Below are 8,248 nucleotides of genomic sequence, written 5' to 3'. Positions count from 1 at the left end.
GCATTGTCTGAGAACACGTGCCTAAACGTGTTCTCTCACGCTCAGCGAGGTTAAGCAACTTGCCTAAAGTCACCTAGTTAGTAAGTGGCAGAGCTAGCGTTCTAGTTCAACCTAGGCTTTTACTCCTCCCTGCTTTCCCCATCAGGGTAGCATGACTTACTAATTACAAGTCTGCGGACTTTGTTGTTTTTAATCAGTAGTATCATCGTGTTTAATACTCAGCAGGCTGTGCAATGGTCAGGTCTGGGCTGAATCCACCCCAAACCCAAGGAGCCTGGAAGAATTTTGGTAACCATGAAGATGCTGTCTCCTCTGGAATCTTCCAGACTTCATAAGTAAGGCTTTTGTATGTCTCTTCTTTACCCAGTCCCCATCTATAATGCTCCCAGTAAATGGTAATAGACTTTGTACAACTGGAGGGAAGAGACTGCTTTGAGGTTCCACGAAAAGTTACCTTTGCTTAGAAGAGTTTAGTAATAGGTGGTTCCTTGGCCACCTTTGTTGGCCTTCTACAACGGTATTTCAAATCAAGCCACTTACTATATCGACCGTGTAGCATGAGGGAGCACTCAATAACGGACATGGCTAATCTTGGAAATGAGATTTGTCAACCCATCAAAATTAAGGACAGGGGAGAAGGAAGCCTCTTTATTTGGGCCATTCTGGTTCAATGAGTGTGGGTGACAATGAAATTTACTCATGAGAATTTTAAGTCCTGCCCCAGAAACACCAATTAAGTGACAAGCTGTCTGCTTCTCTCTTCATACTGAGAATAGTCTTAACTTATCTTTTTTTTTTTTTTTAATTTTTTTTCAACTTTTATTTATTTTTGGGACAGAGAGAGACAGAGCATGAACGGGCGAGGGGCAGAGAGAGAGGGAGACACAGAATCGGAAACAGGCTCCAGGCTCTGAGCCATCAGCCCAGAGCCTGATGCGGGGCTCGAACCCACGGACCGCGAGATCATGACCTGGCTGAAGTCGGACGCTTAACCGACTGCGCCACCCAGGCGCCCCAGTCTTAACTTATCTTAACATGGGACCCACAGCAGAGCTGTGAGGGCTGCACCAGTTCCTGGAGGGTGGCGGCTCCCTCCCTGGACCACAAGAGCTCTGAGGGCATGTACACCCAGTGCCTGGCTCACTGCATGCCAATACGATGAGCCTCCAAATGTTTGTTGCTTAAAGGGTTGAATGAATTTCTGAGAGCCTGCAATGCTAACCGTGACTAATGTTACCTTAATACAATGGTTGTCATGCGGATGAAACCCAATCTTAAAAATACATGAGAAATAGTTATAGAATCCATGTAAAGCTGGGTCCTTTGTGGCTAATCTTAGCACATTGTCACACTTAAAGGAACCAATTAGGTTTCCCTACATGTAACCGTAAAGTCAAAATAATAGTGGCTTAAACAAGATTTAAAACTTTATTTCTCTTTCATTTTAAAGAAATCTAGAATAGATAATCAGGCAGCATCGTAATAGTCACTAAAGACCCAACTTTTTTTTCTATCTTTCTCCTCTTTTTTTTTTTTTTTAACGTTTATTTATTATCAAGAGACAGAGAGAGACAGCATGAGCAGGAGAGGGGCAGTGGGAGGGGGAGACATAGAACCCAAAGCAGGCTCCAGGCTCTGAGCTGTCAGCACAGAGCCCAACGCAGGGCTCGAACTCACAAACCGTGAGATCGTTGACCTGAGCCGAAGTCGGACGCTCAACCGACTGAGCCACCCAGGCGCCCCTCTCCTCCATCTTTATAATAAGTAGCTTCTTTTCTCAGGGTCACCTCATGGTCCAAGCTGGCTGCTAGATCTTCTGTGATCACATGTAAGTTGTAGTCTTTCAGAATGAGTAAAAAGCAGGAAGTCAGAAAAGGAATTCCCCTATGTGTTTTCCACATGGTCTTTCTGGAAGTCCTATCCCAAAACTTCTGCTTACATCCAGTTAGCCAGAACTTAATCATATGCTCATACTTAGCTGCAAAGGAGGCTGGGAAATGTAGTGTTTTAGGAAGACACATTAACAGTCCTCCTTTTCTACCCCTGTAGTGTAGGCCAGCTGTTCTCAACACTTAGGCTCTTGAAAACCTTTTATGCCCTTAAAATATACGGAGGAACCCAAAGAATGTTTGATTATGTGATATATATTAGTATTTACCATATTAGAAATTAAAATAAGAAAATTAAATATTGTTTATTCATTATAAAATTAGTATATTTTATATCAAATATATTAATATATTAGTATATTGTATATCAAATCATCACATTGTACACTTTAAAATCTTATCATTTTGGGGCGCCTGGGTGGCGCAGTCGGTTAGGCGTCCGACTTCAGCCAGGTCACGATCTCGCGCGGTCCGTGAGTTCCAGCCCCGCGTCGGGCTCTGGGCTGATGGCTCAGAGCCTGGAGCCTGTTTCCGATTCTGTGTCTCCCTCTCTCTCTGCCCCTCCCCCGTTCATGCTCTGTCTCTCTCTGTCCCCAAAAAAATAAATAAACGTTGAAAAAAAAAATTTTAAATCTTATCATTTTACTTGTGAATTATACCTCAGTAAAGCTAGAAAAAAATTAAAAGCACTCCAGGGTCTTCAAAAAACTTAAAACATAAAGATAAAAATTACAGGGGCACCTGCCTGACTCAGTTAGAAGGGCGTGTGACTCAGTCTTGGGACCATGAGTTCAAGCCCCACGTTGGGTGTAGGGATTACTTAAATAAATAAATAAACAAATAAATAAACTTTTTAAAAAATTAAAAATAAATTAAAAATTAGTTTAATTTTTAATGGAATTAATTTTAAAATTAAAATAAATAAAAATTATAATTATATACCCTTTATGTGGTAAATAACATATTTTTTCAAAAGTGGAAAAGAAAGGTAAGAAGAATGGTATTTCTTTTCAATTTTGCAAGTTTTTATAAAAGTATCCAACTGAACAGAAGACAGCCAGATTCTTGTATCTATTTCTGCATTGAATCTGTTGCAATGTGCTGTTTGGGTTGAATTATATGAAGAGAATCTGGTTTCACACAGATGTGTAAGTTGGAAATACAGAAATATTTCTAAAGCTTTTCAGATAATTGTAGATAGTATTCTTTGACATGACACTAAAACTCACATGGCCGTTTCTTAAAGGCTAATTGCAATATGGAATCTGAAATCATAGCCATGATTATTTTGTGGTCTATTCCATGAAAAGCCATTGGTCTATCTAGTGTGTTGAATGTATTTTTTACACGCACATGATTTTGTAATATCATGTAGTGCTCATGTGGAAAATATTCATTCACTGAGTTATGCCGACCTTTCAAATGTTAACATTTCATTATATAATAGAATTTAAAGTCACATTTTTAAATATTCTTTTATGTTTTTTTTTTTTTTTTGAGAGAGAGAAAGAGAGAGGTCAGGGAGGGGCAGAGAGAGAGACAGAGAGAGAGAGAGAATCCCAAGCAGGCTCCACCCTGTCAGTGCAGAGCCCGACGTGGGGCTCGAACTCAGGAACTGTGAGATCATGACCTGAGCCGAAACCAAGAGTTGGACGCTTAACAGACTGAGCCACCCAGGTGCCCTTAAAATGACATTTTTAAATACCACTTTGATCTCAAAAATAAAGTCCAGTTTTAGGGAAGTTGTCAAACTCGTGATGACAAATAAAATTTTCAGAAATACTAATTTTCGCTTGAAAGGTTCAATATTATCATTAGCACTAAGTGCTGTCAGTTATTTCCCTTGAAGTGACAAACTGACTTTGTTCAGTTTCGAAAGAATATCCGCCAGGTACACAAGTCTAAGTAGCCATGGTGCCTCCTGCCACGGGCCTTTGAGAACCACACAGTAAGCTGGGAGGTCAGCCAGGGTGTCACTTAAGCACAGGGACCAGAAAGGTGACCCCTGAAGGTGAGCCCCCAGTGACCTCTGAGGGGCCAAATGAGGCAGAGACACGCTCTAGTCTAAACCTGTTCTCTTTGGAGCTTTATAGACAGAGATTTTTGTTTTCCCTTTGCAGTCTCTTTGCCTTCTGAAAAATTCCAAGCATGTTTTCGTGGCTCCTGTTCAGACTGTTGAGGGATCAGGGAGTCCTTCCTGGCTGACGGGGCGATCAGACCAGCCCCAGAGGCCCAGAAGGAAAAGCCTCAGCTGGAATGCAGGAGGGACCAGGAGGGAAAGGGCCCGTGGCTGCTGCAGGCGCTGATGTCCTTGCACGGACCCATCCGGAGTGGGAAAGAGTAGGAAGGGGGGCACAGTTAATCCTACAGCTCCTTCTGATGAGGAAATCGGGTAGCTAGAGTTACTCTCAGTTTCATCCCCAAAGGTCCCAAGGTACATGAATTGCTGCTGTGGTGAGCAGTTTTTCAAGGTGTGGAGGCAGAGGCTGGGTTGAGAAAACTATCAAAGAAAGAACCTGTGGAATCTGACTCATGACTCTCTGTGTGCCGTTGTTCCATCGACATTGGTCACTGTTTACCTAACATTGAACATTAGCCAGCAGAGGACTTTAGCAACAACATATATGTGTGAAAAATCTTTCCCACACAGGGTGAGTGATGGACAATGGAGCACTCTGTTCTCTCTCCCGAGACCTTATGTGTGTATGTCCATGTAAAAGTGTTATTCATATCACAGTATAAACATACCACATTTGCATCTATGTGCCTTGTGTGTATATCTGTTGCATATATAAGCAGCGGTGGCAATGAAAATTATTTACTCTAGGACTCAAGAAGATGCTGTTAACAGTAAAAGTACATGGGGAAAGATCATTTCCTTCTCTTCTCCCTCTTTCTAAAAATAATTTTTTGAACAGATAGTAAATGAGCATGGTAAAAAAAAAAAAATCCATTAGGGGCACCTGGGTGGCTTTGTCGGTTGAGCGTCCAACTTTGGCTCAGGTCATGATCTCGCGGCTCGTGGGTTCTGTGCTGACAGCTCAGAGCCTGGAACCTGCTTCAGATTCTGTGTCTCCCTCTCTCTCTCTCTGCCCCTCCCCTGCTCATGCGCGCTCTCTCTCTCTCTCTCTCTCTCTCTCTCAAAATAAATAAACATTTTAAAAAAATCCATTGATTAGCATGGACTAAAGTGAAAAATGACCTTCCCATCCTCTGCTCCAGAAACGATTATTGCCAGTCCTTATGTATTCATTAAGACATATTAAATCTATTTTAAAAACTGTAGGGGCGCCTGGGTGGCTCAGTCGGTTAAGCGGCCGACTTCACCTCAGGTCATGATCTCACGGTCCGTGAGTTCGAGCCCCGCGTCGGGCTCTGTGCTGACGGCTCAGAGCCTGGAGCCCGTTTCAGATTCTGTGTCTCCCTCTTTCTCTGACCCTCCCCCGTTCATGCTCTGTCTCTCTCTGTCCCAAAAATAAATAAATTAAAAAAAATTTTTTTTTAAACTGTACACATACACACATTCCATCTTTTAAAATTTTATTTTTTAAAACTAATAAATTGGAAGATTCAAAGAGGAAAATCTCTGACTTCTTACACAAGCTTCACTTTCAGCCCGTTGTGTGTAGACATATTTGTGTGTATGATTTACACACGTGTAGGTTTTGTGCTGGAGGACAAATTCTTTGTTCCAGAAGAAGACTTCTGGAACCCAGAAAACTGATTTCCTTCCCAGTTCATCTGGTTATTAATCTTCTTAAAAGCTCAAGGCAAATAAAATTCCCCTATCTGAGACCTTTGTGGTATCCCAAAGGCAGGTGAGAATCATTCCCATGGAGTTGTCTTCACTTTCTGATTTGTCATCAGTTCTTAAGAGCAATCCAGTAACGGTTTATTTAGTACGTCTCGCTGTTGATTTTATAACCAACTGCTGACTGCCTGGGACATAAAACTCTCGATGATTTACTAGTAGTAAATGGGCAAGAAATCCATAAATCACATTCTATAAGAAGGTATAGGTGAACACACACACACACACACACACACACACACACACACTCACACACTTATCCACCTTCAAAGGAAGAGTTGTAGGCATGTCCAGAAAATATATTCATTTTTAACTTGAGGAGAATTGGGAACTCACTGGTGAGAGGTCCACAATCAATGACCTCTGCGAGTTAAATTGTACCAGGTAATATTTTAATGTTCAGCAAGAGGTTTTGCCAATTATTTCTTAAAGAGAGACTCTGGTTTCCACTTCTGAGATGTTCCAAGGAGTTTTTATGATTTCTGAAGGGAAGAACTTTTTTTTCCTAAAAACTTTTGCCTAACAAGTCAAAACTGCTAAAGGTTGCCAGAATTTTCAGATACTCTTGAAAATATTCAGCAACTCATAATTATCAACTAAACATTCACTTAAAGATCGCTTTGTGTTTTCGTGTATGTATTTTTTCTAGGCCTATGTTTAGAAAAAATCTCTAATAATGTGCAAAAATTAGAAGAAATAAGTTTCTTCTTCCAGGGAAGTCTTAGAGTTTCAGGGAAGTGACAAAGGAGGAGATATAAAGTGAAAAGTCTTGAAAAACATTTTTGGTTGGAAAGTGAAATTTAATAAATATGAATCTGCTACTGTGAACAATTTTCTGGTTGTCTGCCTCCCAAAATACAGTATAAGGTAACTAGAAACTTAGGATGCATTTAGCAAAAAGCTAATCTCATTTGGTTTTTGAATGAAGCAAAATGAAGAGGTAAAAATAAAATAGAGAAGATTGGGAGTAAGTTGAACAGTGATTTAGATATTTGATGACCTTAAGGAAGTGTACATTTTTTTAGGTGTAATCATGGCATGACTCTTTTTTTGAGTCTTTACCTTTTAAAGATACACAATGAAATATTTTTAAGATGATGTGATTTACTTTTTAAAAATCCAGTTGGGGATGCCTGGGTGGCACAGTCAGTTAAGCATCGGACTCTTGACTTTGGCTCAGGTCATGGTCCCAGGATCATGGGATTGAGCCCTGCACTGAACATGGAGCCTATTTAAGATTTTCTCTCTCTTTCTCTCCCTCCCCCTCTACCCCTCCACACCTCACACTCTTCCTCTGTCAATCAATCAATCAATCAATCAATAAAATATCCAGTTGGGTTATACAACTGCCAAATCATTATATTGTACACCTGAAACTAACATAATGTTAGATGTCAGTTATACCTCAATTAAAAAAAAATCTTTACAAAATAAAATAAAAAGATGAAAAACCCTGAAAAAAATAATAAAAATCCAGGTGGGGGGATTGTGGGTGGGGGTGTCAATGAAACAAGCTCGGCCATGAGTTTTGATGTTGGGTAATGGATGACCCCGCAGGGTTTCATGTACTATTCTCTCTACCCTTGTAGTTGTTTGAAATTTTTCACAATGTAGAAAACAGCAGAACAGCTAAGTTGAAGTGGTCATGTATTAGCCATTTGGAAAGCTCTTCGTTTATTTATTTCATATTTGTTACTCAACAGGTGCCTGGTGTTGGTTGTGCAGAGGGCTCTGCATGAGGCCTTTGGTGAATGCCAAGTGGTGTGAGTTGCATTCTGCAGACAGCACCCTGGTTATCTCGACGGGCAGGGACACTACTGAGAACTAGGTGGGAAGCTTTCTTTGTTGATAAAAGGAGTCTACCTGACAACGGTTACTACGAGGAGCTTCTGTTTGGGGGAGAAACATCAGCCGCCTGGGGTACAGGGTTTCAGCCAGCCCTGCTCCAGGGATCCAACAGTAAACAAGGCCCATGAGGCGCTCCAGAGGTCAGAAGCTGAAAACAGACACCCACAGCCAGCTCTTCACAAACAAGAGTCTTTATTTTTATGATGTACCCCGCCCTCTGTCAAAAAAAAAAAAAAGTGGGGAGAGCATTATTTAAATGGCTGGTTTTGTAGCAAAGAGCTTGAAACTCAGATCGGTGCCCGGCACAGTGGAGCCAAAGGGAAAGGATTGATTGATCGCAGGCTCTGGGAAGCCCTCCACCTCTGCAGGACCCCTCCCTCTGGAGTTCTGTAGAAGAGAGGAAACACACACCCAGATTGCACAAGAGATCCATTCCTTGGTTGGCCCAAATGGATCAAGAAGAAGTCCCAGGAGCTCTGCGAAAGCTTCTTCCCCTTGGTGGCTGGGCCTCACTTCACAGGCCTAGATAATCCCTCTCCTGCCCTGTCAAGATCCTGAGGTGTTATCAGTCTCTCCAGCCAAAAGGCCCAGCCCAAGTCGGCTCCCAGGAGAAGTTTCCACACATTACATTCTTCAGAAACCTGTCTCCTTTGATTAACAAGACCTTTTAGCTTTCTTTTGAATTCTATATAGATGGCCA

This window comes from Prionailurus bengalensis, chromosome A1, assembly GCF_016509475.1.
Source record: "Prionailurus bengalensis isolate Pbe53 chromosome A1, Fcat_Pben_1.1_paternal_pri, whole genome shotgun sequence".
Taxonomy (NCBI): Eukaryota; Metazoa; Chordata; class Mammalia; order Carnivora; family Felidae; genus Prionailurus; species Prionailurus bengalensis.
The sequence above is the reverse complement of the archived record's forward strand: the minus strand, read 5'-3'. Positions refer to the sequence as shown.